At 49.1% G+C, this 19,354-nt stretch overlaps 1 pseudogene; it reads right to left on the bottom strand.

Annotated features, from left to right (window-relative positions):
* Window positions 1–272: 272 nt before the first annotated feature.
* Window positions 273–19,121, bottom strand: LOC115328777 (annotated as a pseudogene).
* Window positions 19,122–19,354: the final 233 nt, after the last annotated feature.

The raw sequence follows: 19,354 nt of genomic DNA, 5'->3' as shown, positions 1-19,354 counted from the left end.
GGTCCAAACACGTACTCTTTATTCAGGGGGAAACAACCCGGGGGCAGGGGCCCGATGGGTGTATGCTCTTTAAAATTAATCTAAGAGTTCCTTTAAAGTGAGGCTGGTTTCGTACCAGTTCACTAAGTAATCTTTAAATCGTTCTGGCAGTCTGCATAAGCGTTGCGGACGACCTTGATGCTGGGGCGTTGATACATCCACATCTTGGGGCTCGGGAGGCTCCGGTCTGGGAGATGTAGGCTGTGTTGTGACTGGTGGTGTTGAAGACACACTCACAGGTGATGGCACCAACACTGTTGGACTGTCACAGAAGGTGCTCGAAGTAGCACCCTCAGTAGCCGTTTCTGTGCGGCTGGCTGACCAGCTGGCCTCTGACCAGCTGTTGTCTGGAGAAGTTTCCACGACCTCTGCAGGCCCTCGGGAAGGGGACATTCAGCTGGAACGGGACCATCAGGAAGAGGAGGAGGGGCCTCGGGACTCGGGCTCGAGGCTGGTTGTGGACCCTCGGGGTCTGGATTGCTGGTGTCCGTGCTGGCCGGACCAAGAACAGGAACAGGCGGCTTTGGGGGAGCCGGCCGGACTGCAGGCGGAACAACTGCAGGGGAAGAAGGGGGTCCGGGGGGAACAAATCTTTCCGGAACCAAAATGTTCTAGTTGATGAAGGTTGAAGAGTTGTATGCGTCAAATTGGGACGCATGCCAGGTGGATCCATCGCCCAGCCTGTATGTAGCTGGACCCACTTGGTCTTGGATCTTTTGAGGAGAAGCATACTTCATCTGGAGCTTTCCTCTGTGACGAGGTTTGTTGACCTTGACTGTCTGTCCAGGAATGAATGTCGGGCGCTTGACAGCACGCCTTCTGTCCGAGTACATCTTCATGCGTTCTTGGTATTTCTTGATTGTCTGTGGAAGCCTTTCTTGGACTATGGACCTTGGGACTTGTGGGTCGGGGACTGGACGCCCCGAAAGATGAAGACGATTGCGATGGTTTCTGCCGTGAAACAAAAACACAGGAGTCTCTCCCGTTGCAGCATGACGTGTGGCACGGTACACTCCCAACCAGAGGTCGGCATTTTAGGTCGCCCTCACTCACCCTCACCCTCACAGCCACACTTACCTAAGCCCCTCACTCACCCTCATCCTCACAGCTACACTCACCTTCAGCCCCTCACTCACCCTCACCCTCACAGTCACACTCACCTTCAGCCCTTCACTCACCCTCACTGAACCTCACGGCCCTCACGCACTCACCGCCCTCACGCTCCTCACCGCCCTCACGGCCCTCACGCCCCTCACTCACTCATGGCCCTCACGCCAGTCACCGCCCTCACGGCCCTCACCGCCCTCACGGACCTCGTGGCCCTCACCGCCCTCACCGCCCTCACCGCCCTCACGCACTCACGCACTCATAGCCCTCACGCCACTCACCGCCCTCACGGCCCTCACGCCACTCACCGCCCTCACGCGCCTCACCGCCCTTGCGGCCCTCACACCCCTCACGCCCCTCACGCACTGATGGCCCTCACGCCACTCAGGCCAGCTTCAGATGGGGCAATTTCGCCCAGAAACTTTACGTCGCAACACCAGCAACACGGGCCGCCCGCGATCACACGCAGCAACCAATTGCTGCAATTTGCCATCGTCATCATAAAATTTTATTTTTCTTGCACTATTTAGACACAATTACGCGTTATAAACGTGTTTTTATGCATTTAAATCTCGTTAAGAATACTAATGCACCTTTCTGAAACAGTTTATTTCCAAAAAAAACGATCGATTTCAAACCAGAACCAAGTCTTTCGGTGTCATCATCACCGGCACGAGGTATCACGTGAAAATTTTGCGTCCCTGATTGGATGCAGCCGCTTCAAACGCATTCGAATTGCTCCGAGTTGCATGGCCCTCACGGGCCTCACCGCCCTCACCGCCCTCACGGCCCTCACCGCCCTCACGGCCCTCACGGCCCTCACCGCCCTCACCGCCCTCACGGCCCTCACGGCCCTCACCGCCCTCACGGCCCTCACCGCCCTCACAGCCCTCACGGCCCTCACCGCCCTCACGGCCCTCACTCACCCTCACACTCATGAATTTTTCTGGTTCAGAAACTCACTCACCCTCACCTCACCTGTGAAGATGAGGGTGAGTGAGGGTGAGTGAGGGCCCTCATGAGTGAGGTTTGCCGAGGTATGCTCCCAACTACTCCGTGAGGCTGTAGGAGGTTGCGTTGTTGTACGACAGCCAACTGAATGGTGGACTTCAGGACGCGGTTGAAGCGTTCCACCTGTCCATTCGCTTGGGGATAGTACAGGGATGCCCTGAGATGACGAATACCCTGACTCTTGAGGAATTCTGTAAATTCCTTGGAGATGAACTGGGGGCCGTTGTCGGTGACTATTTCTTCCGGCAACCCCTCTCGTGCGAAAACAGACTTCAGAAAGTCTATCACAGACGCAGTCGTGACGTTGTGGACACTCATGACCTCTGGCCACTTGCTGTGGTAGCCCACAAGCATTAGAAAGAAACCTTCGTTGCGCGTTCGAACGGACCAACAATGTCCATACCTAACTTCGTCCAAGGACGAGATTGAAAATCGACTGGCTGTAAGGGTGCTCGGAATGTCTTCGCAGGTTTGTCCGTAGACTGACAGATGATGCAATGTTGGACATATTGCTTGATGTGGAGAGATACTTGAGGCCACCAGTAGAGTTCTTTGATGAGGCCTGTGGTTCTTGTGATCCCTTGATGTGTTTCGTGCGCTATCTTGATGACCTGGTCACGTAGGCTGGTCGGCACGACGATCTTTTCGGCATTAAACAGCAGTCTGTCCACCTGTGACAGCTGTTCTGGGACTGCGAAGTAGGGCTTGAACCCTGGAGGCAGCTTGTCTTCAGCTGGCCACGTTGACGAGATGTACTCCATGACTTTCGGTAGAATGGGGTCACGAGCTGTCGCATCTTGGAAGTCGCGCTGGTTTAGTGAAGCGCAGACAATAGAAACCACTTCTTCAGGAAACTTGGTGCCGTTTTCGGTGTCCTTGACGGGCAGACGGGACAGTGCGTCTGCGATGGTGTTGTCGGCTCCTTTGCGGTACTCCATGATGAAGTTGTAGTTGAATAGACGGGCTGTCCAACGGCTGATGCGTAATCCTTGAGGATCTTTGACATTACTTGTTGAAACGCGGCTGGCGCGGAGGCCAGGCCGAAGCAGACTCGCTTGAAGCGAAATAAATCCTCATGCGTGATAAACGCTGTGAGGTCTCGACTCTTGGGGCCGAGTCGCACTTGATGGTAGGCCGACGTTAGGTCGAGTTTGGAAAAGCAAGATGCTCCTTTGAGCGAGTTTAGGAGCTCGTCGATATGCGGTAGTGGGAAAGAGTCTATCACGACCGCGCTGTTGGGAGCCCGAAGCTCAACGCACATGGTGATACCGCCGTCTTTCTTCTTTACGACCACGATCGGCGAGACCCACTCGGAGGCGCTGACGCGAAAAGAGTCAAAGTACAGGCTAGCTGGTGGAAGTCAACCATTTCGTCGTTTACCCTGAGACTGGGTTTTTTTTAGAAGAGCAGAAGTAACATAAAAAACAGACAGGTCTCAAAAACGTCAGGACGTGTAGATCCAGAAACTCGTTCGAGTTTCTGGATCTCGGCCGTTACGGACTCGCGCAGCGTGAACGGTAAACGACGGAGCTTCGTCTGAACGGGTGGAACATGACGACGGACCGTGATGGTGTGTGTCTGGTTTACGACCAGACCCAACTCGGACGAAAAAGGTTCTCCGAACTCCTCGAAACCGGGAGGAAGCTTAGAACAATCGCTCACCGACGATGGGGAGCGGCCACTGGAAGAGGTCGACGGACCTTGGGCTGTGGGGACAGCCGACGACAAAGTTCCGAAGACACCAGAAAAGTGGGTTAACGGACTGGAGTCCGACGTGGACGATGGCTGCGGGACCTCAGCCTCGGTTAAATGTCCCGGGACGGCTGTACCGGGAGCAGCTGCGTCGATGTGAAAGCACTTTAACAGTACGCCAGACAAGATCATCTTAAGGTCATGCACCGCGTCAACTCCAAGTAGGGAACGGCCGTTGCGTACAACGTAGAAAAGGATGGTCGCGAAGCGATCCTTGAACACGACGTTCGCGTGGAAGCAGCCCGAAACTGGAATCGAACCTTTCAGGTAGTGGACCAAAGTGCGCGGCGGGTTCGATAACTTGATGCGGTCGCTCCGATTGATGCGAGAAGGGGGACCTCAGCACCGGTGTCGATGAGTATGGAGAGAGGGAAACCGTTCACCTCTACATCGGCCGTGAAGCTCCGGCGCTGGGGACCAGGTCGTTGCTCCTGACGATCTCCGGGCGACCCCACTGTGTAGACGCTGGGCCGCAATTCGTCGTCTTCGTCATCCGAGAACGTGACGACGCCTTGCACGGAGGTGCCTGTCGGACCAGCTTGACGACGCTCGTAGTAGCCGCGGGCAGAAGCCCGCCGCCCAAAAGGAAGGGCCAGTTGACGTCGATCCCGGTCGCCCCTCGGACGGCTTCGACACACATTTGCGAAGTGTCCCACACGGCCACACGAGAAGCACGTGGCTCCGGATGCTGGGCACTCATCTCGGGGGTGGCTTCGTCTACCACAGAAAAAACATCCGCCCTCGCGAACAAGAAGACGCGCCCCTGGGGGAGGATCACGTGGGCGCGCACCGAATGGGTGAGAGAGAACTCGCGATCGCCGGCGCTCTCGACGCGGCGGGACAGGAGGAAAGGGCCGCTCGCATCCCGACGGAGGAGGGGGACCGACGGAGGAGGGGGAGGCTCGCGCCTCGGAGGAGAACAGTAAGAGGACTCGCGTGTCGACGGAGAAGGGGGAGGGCGCTCACGCCTCGGGGGGGAAGGCCCGCGGCGTCGGGGTGACTGCCCGCCATGTTGACCATCCCGGTCGCGACCGCGTCCATCTTGAATCCGATCGACCACGTGCGGCGTGTTCGGACTCGAGTCTAACGACAAGTGCCGGAAGAGATCACAATCACGAGACGTCCGCTCGAACTGCTGCGCTAACTGGACAGCACGCTCGAGGCTCGGTGCGTTAGCTCCGCCGGACTCTCTGATTAGACGATCTTGGACTTCCGTGTTACGGATCCCCGAAATAGACATTTCCGCGACGCGGCTCGCTAAGGACTCTCCGTAGTCGCAAAACGAGGCTAGGCGCCCAAGCGCCCCAAGATACTCGAGGACGGTCTCTCCTGGACCCTGTACACTCGTGACGAACTTCCTACGCTCAACTACGATATTTTGAGCGGAAGCGAAGTGGGTGTCCAAAGTGGACAACAAACTCTGGAAGTCATCTTGTGCCGCGTTGACGGCTGGACCTGCTAGGTTGAACGCATCAACGACGCGATTTCCTTCCTCTCCCAAAAAAGTCAACAAAATCGCCCACTTCCGCTTCGGCGGGAAATCTTCGGCGTCGATCGCCTCGAGGTGATTCAACAAACCTCGCTTCCACGTCAGCCACGGCATTGACGGTTCGCCGGGCGTGGGAAGAAAGTCGGTGGGAACGCGACCCTGCGCAGCCGCCATCTTGGAAACAGCGGACAAGGGCGCGAAGGTTCAAAATGCGGAAGAAAATAATTATCCCATCCTTAGTCGCCAAAAATGTAATAATTACTCGCCGCCAAAATGTTGCATTAAAAGCGGTCACCCGTGAAAATAAAAGGAAGCGCAGGGCCTACGTGGGCCTGCGGAAGAAACGAGGTCTTACATGCCGTAGTGATGAGGCGAGCGCCGGCGGGGCCCAAGGGCGGGAACGCCCGGAAGAGAGGAGACGTCGATCGGCGTCAGTGTCCGAACACGTACTCTTTATTCAGGGGGAAACAACCCGGGGGCACGGGCCGATGATGATGATGATGATGATGATGATGATGATGATGATGCGGCTTTTCCCTTTATACCGGGCGAGCTCGAAGAGTCTTCGTGCCCTAGCCAAAAGCACTATAAGCTATCTGTTCTAAATTTTCTTCCACCAGTGTTCCAGACGCGCTTTCGTCCTTCGCACGCACTGCATGGTAGAAATGTCATGCCTGTCTTGTGAAGGGTCGTCTGCTTCGCCCGTGTAGGGGCTGTCTGAGTCAGCCGTCGTTTCAAAACCCAGTGCATATGCTAGCATCGTCTCTGAGTGAAGCCGGCGATCTACCAGTAAGGTTGGCAGCAGGCACTCACAGTAGAGCACTAGGTGTTCAACTGTCTCAGGTTCTTCTGTGTACGCGCGGCACATCGTGGAAACCACCTTGGGGTCAAACCGCTCCCGGTATACCAGAGTCGCCCGCTGGCGCCTCGAACAGAAGGCGGCTGCCCAAGCTGTTGTCATAGAGCAGGGCTTCAGCCGCGATCAGTTGCTTGTTTTTACTGTACACCAGCAGCGTTGGCTTCGCTTGAGCGGCTTCAAACCACAGGAATACCTCCCTCTCACGTACTCTGCTTCTCACTTTCGACTCCAACCTCTCGCCCGTCACTACCTCTAAGGGTTCTGCAAAGAAGCCATACTTTTTTTTTGAGTTGATAAAAGGCGCTTCTGCCACCTTGTTCTTGTCCCAGTCATGTGAGTGTGTACAAAAAGTTTTTTGGCCCATCGGTTTCGATCCATTTGGCGGAGTCGTGTATCATTACTTATCTTGCTGGTGGCGTCCGTGGCTTCGAAGCTAGACCATCCTAGGTCTCCCTGGACGGCTTCGTTAGCCACATTTCCGTGGCAGGCCAGAGCCTGTCGTCCCACTGCTCGTTGTCGTCGCTCCAGAAATTCTCGTAATTCACCAGGGACGCACACTACAGCATTCGCGAAAGTCAAGCCTGGAACCATTACTGCCTTCCACACTTCCCGTGTAACTAGGAACCTATTGCAGCTCCAGAGACTTCTTTTTCGGAAAACGTTGGCCCCTCGCCCTGCTGACTGGCGAAGATGAGCGTAATGATCTCGAAGGTATTCCGGCGTATTGGCAAGGATGACACCCAAATATTTGTACGAGTCCTCAAGTGGCACCACCTCGTCACCCAACATAAGTGTGCAGCAAAGCGTGTCTTCGACCCCTAAGAACTGTACAAGCGCAGATTTTTTTGCGTTGAAGCCTAGGTGTCGCACAGTAGCCTCCGCAGTGCACTCTCAGAAAAAAAGGAGCCAAATGAGCAAAAAAGGGTTCTTTTCGCTAAACAAGAACCGATTTCGGGGAAGATCCTTTAGAAGCGTGCTTTCTCAACCAAAAGAACCCCTCGCAAAGTAAAAAAAGAAATGCAGAGCTAGTTTCCGGCCTGGAGAGAGCGAAAAGGGTTCTTGTTGCAGCCAGGAAAGAGATAAAGCGATCTTTGGAAAAAGGAGGTCACTTAAGTCTTCTACCGGATAGAGGGACACAATGACCAGGCTCGAAAGGCTTTGCACGCGAGAAATTGGGTGCGCCATTCTGTGGAAACAAAGCTGCCCGTGCGAGCTGTCAAGTCCTTGAAAGCTTAGAGAGGTGGAATGTCGTAGTTATTTACCAAGTCGCGTTGTGTTGTTTACCACACCGAGATAATCTTCGCCTCGGATCACAGATGAAACAGGCTTCGATGCCTTTGACTCCCGGGCCACCTGCTTCAGCGGTTTGAACACTGGCGTTCGTTTGCAAGCGTAACTGCTCGCCGTGTTTTATTTAGTAAGAAATGTTAGTATAAAGCTACTCTTAGGTACTCATTTGTATAAACCAAACGGGTCATTGAATTAAAGTTTATTTGAAGAAATCTGTACCTCCGGAAATCGATTGTGTAGTTTATTTCCCCCAACCCCCAAAAAATGCATACAAATTTTCAAAGGTGCAAAACTTCGATGAATGAGCAACACACACAAAAAAGTGCATATTGCGATGAATGAGTGATACGGTGATTAAGCGGCGTCGTGTTTTTTTTTGTAACAAAAGCTATTTTTTAACTTGCTTTCGTGTTTAAACAATATACGTATAACTGCGCGTGTGAATGAAAAAAAAATAGAACAGAGGAACGTTTTTTGGTTTTTTTGTTTTAGTATAGAATGCAGTTGTCCTAGCTTGTGGTCATGAGTCATGACACCACCCGTCTCCCAATACGGCGCCTCTGATTGTTTCGCGGCACGCGTCGAGCCGCACAAATAGAGTTGGGACCCATCCGCGGGGGGCATCAAAAATCCTGCTGCGCGGAAGGTTCAAGTGATGTGTTGCAGTCATCTTTATCTTCAAAAATAAATCAGTCTGTAAATGGTGGTTTTTCGATTTCAAGGAGCAGTTATGTCTAGAAGGATACCCCGAAATAATCCCATAGGCATATTCTATAAGTGCGTTTTGAGTGAAGCAAAACTAAACTTCGATATGCTGTGCGTTCAAATTTATGTGCAGTGTAAGAAATGAGTGCTCCGTCCGCCGTTGAACCCCGCTCGCTACTTTGAGGTCGCCCACCAAGAGTTAGGAGAATGGGATGGCATGAGGAAAAAACAACAACACAGAAACGTGGTCGTTGCTGTTCTCGTAGTTTTCGCGAGCAATATGGCATGATAGGATGCAGAACAAATGGCCTCGGACGAAATGGCCCTGGACGAAACGGCCCCGGACAAAATGGTCCCAAGTGCAATCCCGGAGAGAATGGTCCCAAGTGATTTTTAGACACTCATCTTTTAATAAGGTGCTACTCTGAAGTTCTGTTAAGTACATTCAATGCTCTTATAATGCAACTTTTGTAGAGACTATAAAAAAAAAGAAGCTCAATATAGACGCGACAATGTTGGAAAAACACACACACAGGGCAGGCACCTGTCTCGTGCGTGTTTTTCTTCGACTTTGTATCGTTTATTTTGCATTCTTTTTCATTATGCCGATCAACCAACTAGCCCAACAATCTATTTTACTGTTTGATACGACTCTTTCCGATCTCCCGCTCGAAGCTTTAAATTGATGCCGTACAGTTACATTTTGTGAACTTGATGTTTTACTTTAAAGGAGTTCCCTCTTCTAGCTCTGTTGAAAAGAGCTACAAGAAGACGTTTTGAGTGAAGCCAAACGTAGCACACATTTACAACTAGTTTCTTTGTGTAATGAAATGTTTATTTCACAAAAAAATGTATTGCATTATACGAATATTGATCTTTTTATATGTTGGGATTGTACCAATTAAAGCTAATAAAAATAAGGAGCGAGAAAAAATACGAAAAAAATTTATTTGAACCATTTTGTCCGAGTTTTCTATTCGAAAAATTTTGTCTGGGGCCATTTTTCCGGTTTTTGGGTTGGTTCTATGTTCTCGATTCCCATTTCTAGTGTAAAAGGGATAAGCGCCGCCTGCACGCCCAGCATTTCCGTGACGTGGCGCTTAACTGAGCGAATATTTGTTCAGAAATGGCAATCGACGGTTCGGAGGTGGCTCCGATTGGAAGAAAAATTCTTTGTCAGCTACATCAATTCGCTCTCTCTGATTGATTTATTATCACTTCTCCTTCGAGTTCCAAAATAGGCTCGATTATCATTCAATCTTGTTTCCAAGCCCTCTATTTTGATAAATTCCTATAAAAAACACGTCACTGACCGGACACTGAATCATCGAATCTAGGTGCGTTGTCGTACTGCCGGCACAAAAGTCGCTCAGCCACCAAATAGGCCAACACGCGTTGCTCAACACAGTGTGTTGATTGTTTCCGTTGCCGGAAGGTGTCACGCCGAATCGAGAATTTCGCTCTTGTTTATTTTGTGTTTATTTTTGGCAAGAGAGTGAACTGCCAACAATTTTACCGGCGGCTGACGGACATGCTTGGTGACGTGATCGCCGTGTTTCCTGGCAGACAAGGACGGAAAAGCGATGACATCTGCATATTATCTTCGCCAGCGAACCATGGTTCAGTCAGCTCAACGGCACCCCAGAAGATAAGCCGTAATGTGTTCAAAAGCGACGCTTCGGGGGCTAATCTGCTCACCACTAGGCTGACAGTTCGTTGGGAACGTCATGCTCGTTTGACCAGTGAACCTTCTGCCTTGCACCATGTGATCACAACCGCAGAGAAAGGTGTCAGGTGATAAAAACCAGGCGACTAATTGGTCCGGCAAGCACGTAGCTTCCACCGCGCTGTCAGCTTAGCGGTGAACAGGAATGGGTCGCTGAAGGTCACTGGAGACAACAGGATCTAGTTGTTGCTGTTTTGTCCGTTTTTTTATTTTTCCGTGTCTCCGGTTTACGATGGAAGTTCTTCACCAGCTCGCCTGTGCTTTTACCCTTTCTTCGGTAGGATCTAGTTTCGTTGCTCGAGGGAGTGCCACACTCGCTCGTACGAGTGGCGGATCGGAACAATGTTTGACCTCCTCTCCCTTTGGGTTTGAAGCTCTAGAAGGAAGTACCTTCCTCCCTTTCCTCTTAGCCATCACTTGCAACATGTCAGCGGACATGAGCACATGGACGATTGGAGACGTCTGCTGGTGGCTTTTTGAAAACGAACTGCAATCGGCCTGTTCATCATTTCAAGGTAAAACCTCTTCTAATCAGGCAATATTTATAATTTATCTTGAAAATTGCTATAAGTACAGTAGTGCTCAAAATGGCCGGAAATTGTTTGATGCATAGGCAGAATAAGTAGGACAGGGGGCGGCTTCTTATTAATTAAGCTACTTGTCGTTTGAAATTTGTTTTTATGCTATTTTAACTTGGAGTTGTCCAAACAAGCACGTTGCAAAAAAAAAAACATTATTTTACAGTCTTGTATGTTGAACTACACAAGAAAAAAACGTTTTTGAAGCGAACATTGATTTCATTACTACAATACTGACTATATATAATATGACAAAATGCTGAGTTCAAGCTTTCCGCCAGAAAGATCTCAAGAACAGAACTTCGAATTTACAGCGCGAATGAAATGAGCAATGATATCTCTTCGTAAATGTAACAACGTATGTTACCGGGCTTTAATTAGCTAATGTATCCGTATTTATGGCCCCAATAAACGTGAGCGAATAGGTGCTGTAAACGTTTTTGTTTTTTGACCGGCCAGGGACATGGCACTCTGAGAGCCAATCACTGCAATTTACGGCACCGCTCAACTAATTAGGATGCCGAACATTTGGTTAGACCCAAAGATGCTGTCTGCGACATCAGGGAATGCAAAACGTCCCGCGTGCTTTGCTTAATGTAACAGCGCAGATTGCATTTCTTGGTCTAAACGTATGTTCCGCGTCGTCATTCGCTGAGAGGACTTCGCAGGTTGCAACAATTGGCTCTCGGAGTGTTGTGCGGAAATCGACAGGCGCGAACTTTTTGTGCATTTTGTGTTTGCACAAATGTGGATGTATGTTTGATAAAAATAACTGTTATATTTGGTCCTATATTCAGTGCTGCAACCATTATGTAAATAGCTTACATGCGTAAACGGCGCATCAACGTAACAAATTGTTTTTGTTTTAGGGATTCGTTGATACTCACAAATGTGAAGACGCCGTGAGTGCTCGCCGTCATGTTTTGCTCATGAACGAAGAGATAACTAAAGCGCCCCTGAACGTCGACTTCATACAAGACCGCATGATGCGGACGTTTCAGTCTTGCCAAGAATGGATCCTCAGCGATGCTGGAGCCCTCACAGTCCTTGAGGAATTTCCGGCAATGACGATTCCCGGAATGGTAACTCAATATTATCTTCTTTATATTTAGTCTTAAAGTTTCGAGATTTTTACAGATCATCAGGGCTTCAAAAGTTTCTTACTACCCGTTTTAACGTACAAATATTTTATTTTAAATGTTTTCCATGCTTTTCTTGTGTATGAGCACAACGGCAAGTTGATATTTGAACTTGTTATTGTACAAATATGTACATATATTTTATTTTAAATGTTAGCCATGCCTTACTTCTGTATGAGGCACAATGACAAGTTATGTACTAAGCCTTATAAGACGTAGTAAAAACTTGTCAAAGAAAAAATCGGTTGTTCTAGGCCTTTTCTGGACACAATATCTTTCCTCGAGATCAGCGCGACCTATAAATTGATTAACTAGTCAATATAAAAGAAAACGTAAATCGAAATTATTTTAATTGACGCCAAGCCCTACTCCACTATAGTGACAGTAAGTGGTCATTTAGTTAATATATATATATATATATATGTGTGTGTGTGTGTGTGTGTGTGTGTGTGTGTGTGTGTGTGTAAACAATCATTGTGTACAAATTCATAGCGCATAAATGTACTTTTGTAAACCAGCAACACTGTCCATTCGTTGTTTATTTTTCAGTTACTACAAGACGTTAAACTGCCGTTCGGCAAAGACATCCGGAGGACATGGGAGCCAAGATTGAGGCATTTACAGCTTCTACACAGGTGCTCCTCAAAGGAAAAGAACGTCACTCTGAACCTCGAAGAGCTGCTTGAAGGTATACTTTAGTTGGTGTTTTTGTAATCTAGCACAAGTTTCAGACTGCGACGACGCAGAGGTTTACCTTCGTCCACCATAAATATGCTGGGTTAACTTACTACATCATTACGAACTGATGACCGCTTATCGGGGCCATTCGTTTAAGACAGGGTTAACTTATACTCAGAAACAACTTCTGTGGCGTTTCTGAAGTGAAGGGTGCGTGTGCATAGCCTTGATTGCTTAAGATGCGCGGGCGTTTTTAACTTCGACTACACATTGCCAAAAAAGTTGCCCAAGTCACCCCCGAGTATAGTGCATTGTCACAGATGGTAATGCAAACTTGTCAGGGTTATATCTTCAATATACGAGCTAGTAATATAAAACATATCCTTGCTTTATTTTCTAAAAATAATATAGAGAAAATATAAGCGACTAAAGTCAATGACAGGTTAAGAAAAATCTAAAAGAAGAAAGCCGATGGACGCTTGAAATGGAGAGAAGGTTTCTCCTCTCCCCTACAAGCTTCTGTCCGCTTCCTCCTCTCCAGCTCGTAGATTTTTTCTTAACCTGTTACTGACTGTAGGGCAAGAAGGATTAAATATGGGTAGAACCAACGTTTCTAGAAACATGCTTAAAATTCCTGTGCATCTACTTCCCGCAGAACACTCGAGAAGCCAATCACACCAATCCACGAAGAGAGCTCGGCGAATAAAAAGGCCAAAGCATGTTTAGACATATGAATGAAGCGAGAGATGTCACTGAGCATGGCGGTTCACGTACTGACTTCATGCTCAGTGTCACGTTACAGACTTCATTTTTAAGTCAATCATATTTTCAGCTTCTCCATTGGCCGAGTTTTCTTCGTAGATTGCATTGATCGGCCCCTCGAGTGGACGCACGGGCATTTTTAAAAGCAGAGAAAATTCGGTGGCACGTTGGGCATTGTTTTACGTGTGTACTGCACATATATTGTAATTCATTGACTTCCGATCTTCTTCCTTTACTACTTCTTGGATGGAAAGGGAACGCTTGATGCTGCGTACCATTTTTCGCTTTTACACATTGTTGTAGCGAAGGGGGCTTCGAAGGGGACGCTTCGTCATCCGCTGGTCGCGCTCTCTAGATCGCACTGATTGACCCACTAAATGTTTTGAAGGAAATCATATCTGCGGGTATGTTTTAGAGCGTAAGGCTAAACGAGAAATAAAATGCTTAGTGAAACCTATACAATTATAATTGATCTGAAAGCGCGGCGAATGAGCAACTCGCAGCATAATAATACAGAGAAAAATACATGTGTTCATATTCTTGCTTTCTTGTTGTAGGAAGTCCGGACACTGATGCCACTCATCCATCTCCAGGAAAATGAATTTGACAACTTTTTGGACGGTGTCCTGACAGTGAGCGACATCAGAACGACAGTAGAAGCTGTGTGCACATTGCTGGCAGTGATATCCGTCTCGTCTTGAAACTGTTTCGAATTTTGTTAGCTTTTTTACTGCGAACAGAAGAATCAATTTTTGCTACTCCAATAAAGTATATGATTGGACATGATGTTTACTGTTCTGTCTGTCACCTAGTTAATGACGTACAGGAATGAAGTGTGTTGACTCTGGCCAGACTGATGTTTGTCAATCTGTCGAAAAGGCCCAGTGCTAGCGATTAATGAACAATCTAAAGACACTTTGGTTGGTAGAAAAAAATGCACCTTGTAAAGCAAGAAATACGAAATACGATTTACTAAAAACTAACTAGGAATGTAAAAAAAAACTCATTTGTCATAAGAGAGGGTTTGAAGTACAAAATATGGTTTACTAAAATAACGCCAACATAATCTAAAGAACTCGGGATTTATTAAAAGAACCAAGGAGGGTTCCAAATAAAACATGAAATAGGGTTCATAAAGAAAAACCAAAGAAGGAACCGTAAAGAACCTCGAAATAAGGTTCATTAAGAGCACGAAAAAGGGTTCTGGAGAGAACCCAAATGGGGTTCAATAAGAAGAACCAATAAAGGATACGAAAAGAACCCTGAAATAGGGTTTATTTAGAGCACCAGAAACGGTTCTGGAAAGAACCTGAAATAGGGTTCATTAAGAGCACCAGAAACGGTTCTAGAAAGAACCCTAAATGGGGTTCATCAAGAGCACCAAAAAGGGTTCGGGAAAGAACCCGAAATAGGGTTGATTAGGAAGAACCAAAAAAGGATCCTAGAAGAACCCCTAAATAGGGTTCGTTAAATTGAACCCAGAAGCGTTCTGAAAAGAACCAAAAATAGGGTTCATTAAGAAGAACCAATAAACGATCCGAAAAGAACCCCGAAATAGGGTTCATTAGAAAGAACCCTTTTTGTGGGTTCTTTTCTGCACCTTTAAGGGTGCCGCCCATTGGACAAGCGAAAGAACCCTAAAAGGTGCTAGTTGGCACGCTTTTTTCTTAGAGTGTAGAGCATGTAGAGGAGCGGGGAGAGTGGACACCCCTGTCGGAGTCCCCTAGTCACTATTACGTCTTCGGATTCTACCCCTTTCATTTCTGCCTTCACCTTATTGCCCTCATAAAGAGATTGGACGAGAGAAACACACTGTTGTGGCAGGTCTAGTTGTTCCAAACACTGAATGCGCAGTGAATGAGGGACACTGTCATATGCTTTGGCAATATCCAGAAAGCAGCACAGGAATTGTCTTTCCTCCTTTTTGGCTACCTCGATGCACTGAGTTATTGTGAACAGATTGTCCTCAAGCCGACGCCCTCGACGAAAGCCTCCCTGTAGCTCAGTAAGGTGCCCAGCCTCTTCTGCCCATGCAACCATCCTCTCCTTGAGCATGTATGCGAATACTCTGTATATCGTGCTCTTCACCGCCAGAGGCCTGTAGCTGCGGAGATGTTGGCGATCGTTCTTTTTTTTCGGGATCAAGACCACCTTGCCGAGCCTCCAATCATCTCGTATAGATTCTGTGCCACAAAGGATGTCGTTTAGGGTAGACGCGAGCTGTTGTCGGGCGTCCTCTCCCAAGGCTTTGAATACCGTTGCCGGGACACCATCCAGGCCTTGGGAGGTGTTCTTCTTAAGGTGGATTAGTGCACGCACTACACTCACTTCACCGATTTCCCACCGGCTGCCGTCGAAAGGGGACTCGGCTGTCCATTCAGCTTTTCTGGCAGTGGACATGCACTCGGGAGAAAACATCTCTTTCAGGTACGTCGTCAGGTGTGCACCCAGGTCTTCTACTTCTTGTCCTGTGCACTCATCGAGGACGGGAGTCGATTGGTCTCGACCCTCCAGTGTACCCATGTAGCTCCAAAACTTCCTCAAAGCATCTTTTCCACTGGAGCGAATGTCAAGAACAGTACGTAGGTCCGCCGTACTTATTTTTTCCTGGATGATCTGTTTGGCGTATTGCTTCCGCGTTTGATAGAGCTTCCAGTTTTGTACGACCATGTGCTCATGCCCCATTCGAAGGGACTGGCGATGTTCCCTGTTTGCGGCCTGTCTAGCTTGAATCGCTGTCTTTACTTGAGTGCCCCACCAACGTTTCCTTCTTCTGCGTCCGTTGGGGCGCATTCTCGAATGCCACTTGATAAGACGCTTAAGCACATTGACGTATCCTATGTAGCCTCCAGCCTTATTTCTTTCTTTGCTCTTCTCAAAAAGTTCCGCCACCTTTGCTGCAGCATCCTCGGTAAGATAGGGCCGCATGGAGCTTGGCGATATCTCCCTCTCCCTCTTCCAGGTTGCCCTGCTGTAGACCAGCTGAAGACGATTGTGGTCGTTACTAACGCTGTGCTCCCCATCCTCGTCAATATGCCCCTGCACAAGAAAACGTCCAATGCCCTGCGACACCAGGCAATAATCTATACAAGTTCTACTGCCTCTAGCACACCAGGTATATTGTCCTTCGCACATTTCCCGGAGGCTCACCACTTCCAACTGCAACTCCTCCGCTAGTTTTTGTAACCGCCGTACGTTGCCATCTTCCGACCCATCAATCTCATAGATATGTCCGTTAAAATCACCCATGATGAGCACATCCTTGTCTTTTCCGACCTCCCGCACATCCTTTGCAACACAGTCCATGAGAGTTTCGTTTTCTATGTCTCGCGCACTTGCTACAGAGAGATATACCACACATAGCGGCTACTGGCTTCTGTACCAGTTCGCCTGTCAGCCAGTTGTGGTCTTGACACTTTCTGGGATCCCTGTGCCAAGGGGCCGCGCGGCGCCGCAATGCTCCTACACCTCCTCCACGTCGCTGCCCCTCTTCACGATTGCACCCCTTCCAACACCAGTCCTGGTGCACCGGCGGTTCGTCAAAGTCCCGGAGGTGTGTTTCAGCCACGCCAAAAATGGTAATGTCCTCAGACTCGAGTGCGCTGTACTATTCCTTATTCCTCCCATTTCCGTTCCCTCCTTGCTCCTTGGAGGTTTAAGAACCCCACTCTAACAGGTGTATGTTCTTCACGCTTGCGTCTCCGTCGTCTGCGGCTTACTCTATGACCCCGCTCCGCCCTTTCCCCGCCTTCAACCACTTATGATCGGAGTGGGCCAATGCCCCCTACCACTGTTCCCTGTCCCTCAGCTGTTGACGCACTATCTCTGTCACCATTGCCTGCAGGGCAGTTGGGGACAGCGTCGGTCCACAAATTTGCCTGGTATGTTGCGTTGGTGGCGCTTGTGGTAGCATCGGCGTGATAAACCCCCGGGAATCCGCCAGCTTATTGTCGCGGTATCTTCGGCGAACACACTGACACCAGTTGGTCCATCAGTCTGGGGCGCGAGAATCCTTCGGGAGGCGGAAGCCCCTCTCTGCCAAGAAAGTGAGCTCGTGGCGGCGCTGCGTACCCATGTGCCCGGGAACAATCTGCTGAGCCGATGTCCTGCATCTGATTTCTTGGCCGTGGAGGCGCTGGCAATGCGCCCGTTGTAGAGAGGAAGAGAGTGCCATCCGGCACCCTTTGTTCGTGTAATGGAACCGGAGGCGCCCACGACATCGGTGCGACTCCTTGATGCTGCCATCTTTGATGGTGAGGCATTGTCTTCGACTGATCTTGCGGACTCATCCTGCCTCTCTGCGTCTCGCTAGTTCCCTGCTCTTTTCCGCCTTGTTTTCCCGTATCGGCATACCATTCTCCCCCTTCGTCTGTCTAAAAAAAAGGCTCGCCATCTCCGCTATGCGATGGCTTACTAGACTAATAACCTTATGCCCATAGAGCAGTCCGTCTTTCTGTAAGCCGTCGTTAGCAGCTACGTCCCTGCTGAGATCCACGAACTTAGCATGAATCTTTTTGCATAATACTTTTAGCTTGGCGTTTAGCAACATAACGCTCGCTTGCACCACCTTGCCTTTGCTGGTGACTTCTGGGACAGAACAGATAGCCAGGGATGCTTTACGCCTGATCCACTTCCTTCTGATGATTTCCACAACATGGTCAGGCTGATATCCTCGCAGTATGTCATTCAGGCCAACGTGCAAAATATACATGCGGGAGACCATCCGCGCCTGGCGTTCGTATCCGGCAATCATGCTATGGGCATCCTCAGTTGTCGCCTTTCTGTTAAGCAACACCTCAACGCTTCGCTTATCGTCCATCTTTTCGATAAAAGCTTGGGCAATTCTCTCCACATTGCTGTCCCCCACAAGCAGGACTTGTCGTTTAACTCCGCGAGGAGGTCTCTCCTTCACTTTTCCAGCATTTGTCGTTCCCTTTGTCGGCGGCCTGCTTTTAGTGTGCGAGCATGTGTTAACCTGCACTTCCTCTGATTCTCCTTGTTCCGAAGTTGTGACGTTTTCTGCACTTAGTTTGCAGAAAGTCTGACTGCAGTCATCCACTGTTTCTGAACGTGTCCTGTTCACTATGTCCTGCTGTTTTCCATCCCTCCTGAGCAACAACAAGTCTGTGTACTGTGTCAAAAATGCAAGGTCCTCCTGATCCTCCTTTCTTCTATTGTCTCCGGTGTCATGTTCACTGTTCTTTTCACAATTAACTACAGTTGTAGTCAAACTAACCCCATCAAGAAGGCTGTCCAAGGCTTTTTGAAGCTCTTCCACGCGATGTTCTGATTCGCCCACTCGGTCTTGAAGTTTTCGGATTGTGGTTGTTTCATTTTGTTCACCTTGAGGAGTTGCATCCTCTAACCTCTGGATAATCCCGTTCACACTGTCTGCCAGCGCATCCATCCTTGTCCTGTGTGACTTGTGTATCTCATCTAAGGCCTTGCATGTTCTGCAAACGAAAGGAGCATCTTCAACCTCTTCATGAGTTTCAAACTCAGTCTCTGAAATGTAGGCCCACCGTCCGCACCTGTCACAGCTTATGAGAGGATCCTCTTTCGTCGCACCTTTCTGCCCATTTAGTTGTGAAGCCTGCTTGGGGATCTCGTCATTCAGTCGACGCTGCGTCACCTCGACCATCGCCCGTTCTGAAGTTGATGGAAGCGTTCTGTCCTGAATCCCAGCAGAGGCAGATATTGTCTCTAGGGGTGTTACAAACGCTTCCTCACAGTCATTGAGCACGCTAGCACCAGCTTTGCCGTCGGTTGAGGTAGGTAGAAGGCCCACCGGCAGCACTGCATCTGCGCTCAGCTCGCCGTCGCTGTCCCGTAATGTCTCCTCCCACTGTACAGCTGTTAGCAGATCGTTGGAGACTTCTGTGGCGGCTTGTAGTCGCTGTAGTAGCTCGTTTTTAGAACCAACCGCTGAAAGTCCCCTGGCTTTAAGCTCCTGTTTAAGATCTGCGACCTTCATCTTCATCGCCATGTTGGATGTTGGACCTTCATCGCCACCTGGCTACGGGTATTGCTGTGGCGGTTCGTGGCGCCATCTAGTTAGTGTGGCGAGTGGCTTAAATGAAAAAATTGAAATACTACAACCAGCTTACCGTCTCCTTTATGAGACCTCGTCGCACCTTCGCAGTTTTTAAAAACAAGAGCAAAAATCCATTCCCGACAGCCGATTGTGCACTCGAGTTTAACAATAAAATTCCTTAACGT

This window comes from Ixodes scapularis, unplaced genomic scaffold (assembly GCF_016920785.2).
Source record: "Ixodes scapularis isolate PalLabHiFi unplaced genomic scaffold, ASM1692078v2 ptg001041l_1__unscaffolded, whole genome shotgun sequence".
Lineage (NCBI taxonomy): Eukaryota > Metazoa > Arthropoda > Arachnida > Ixodida > Ixodidae > Ixodes > Ixodes scapularis.
The sequence above is the reverse complement of the archived record's forward strand: the minus strand, read 5'-3'. Positions and strand labels throughout refer to the sequence as shown.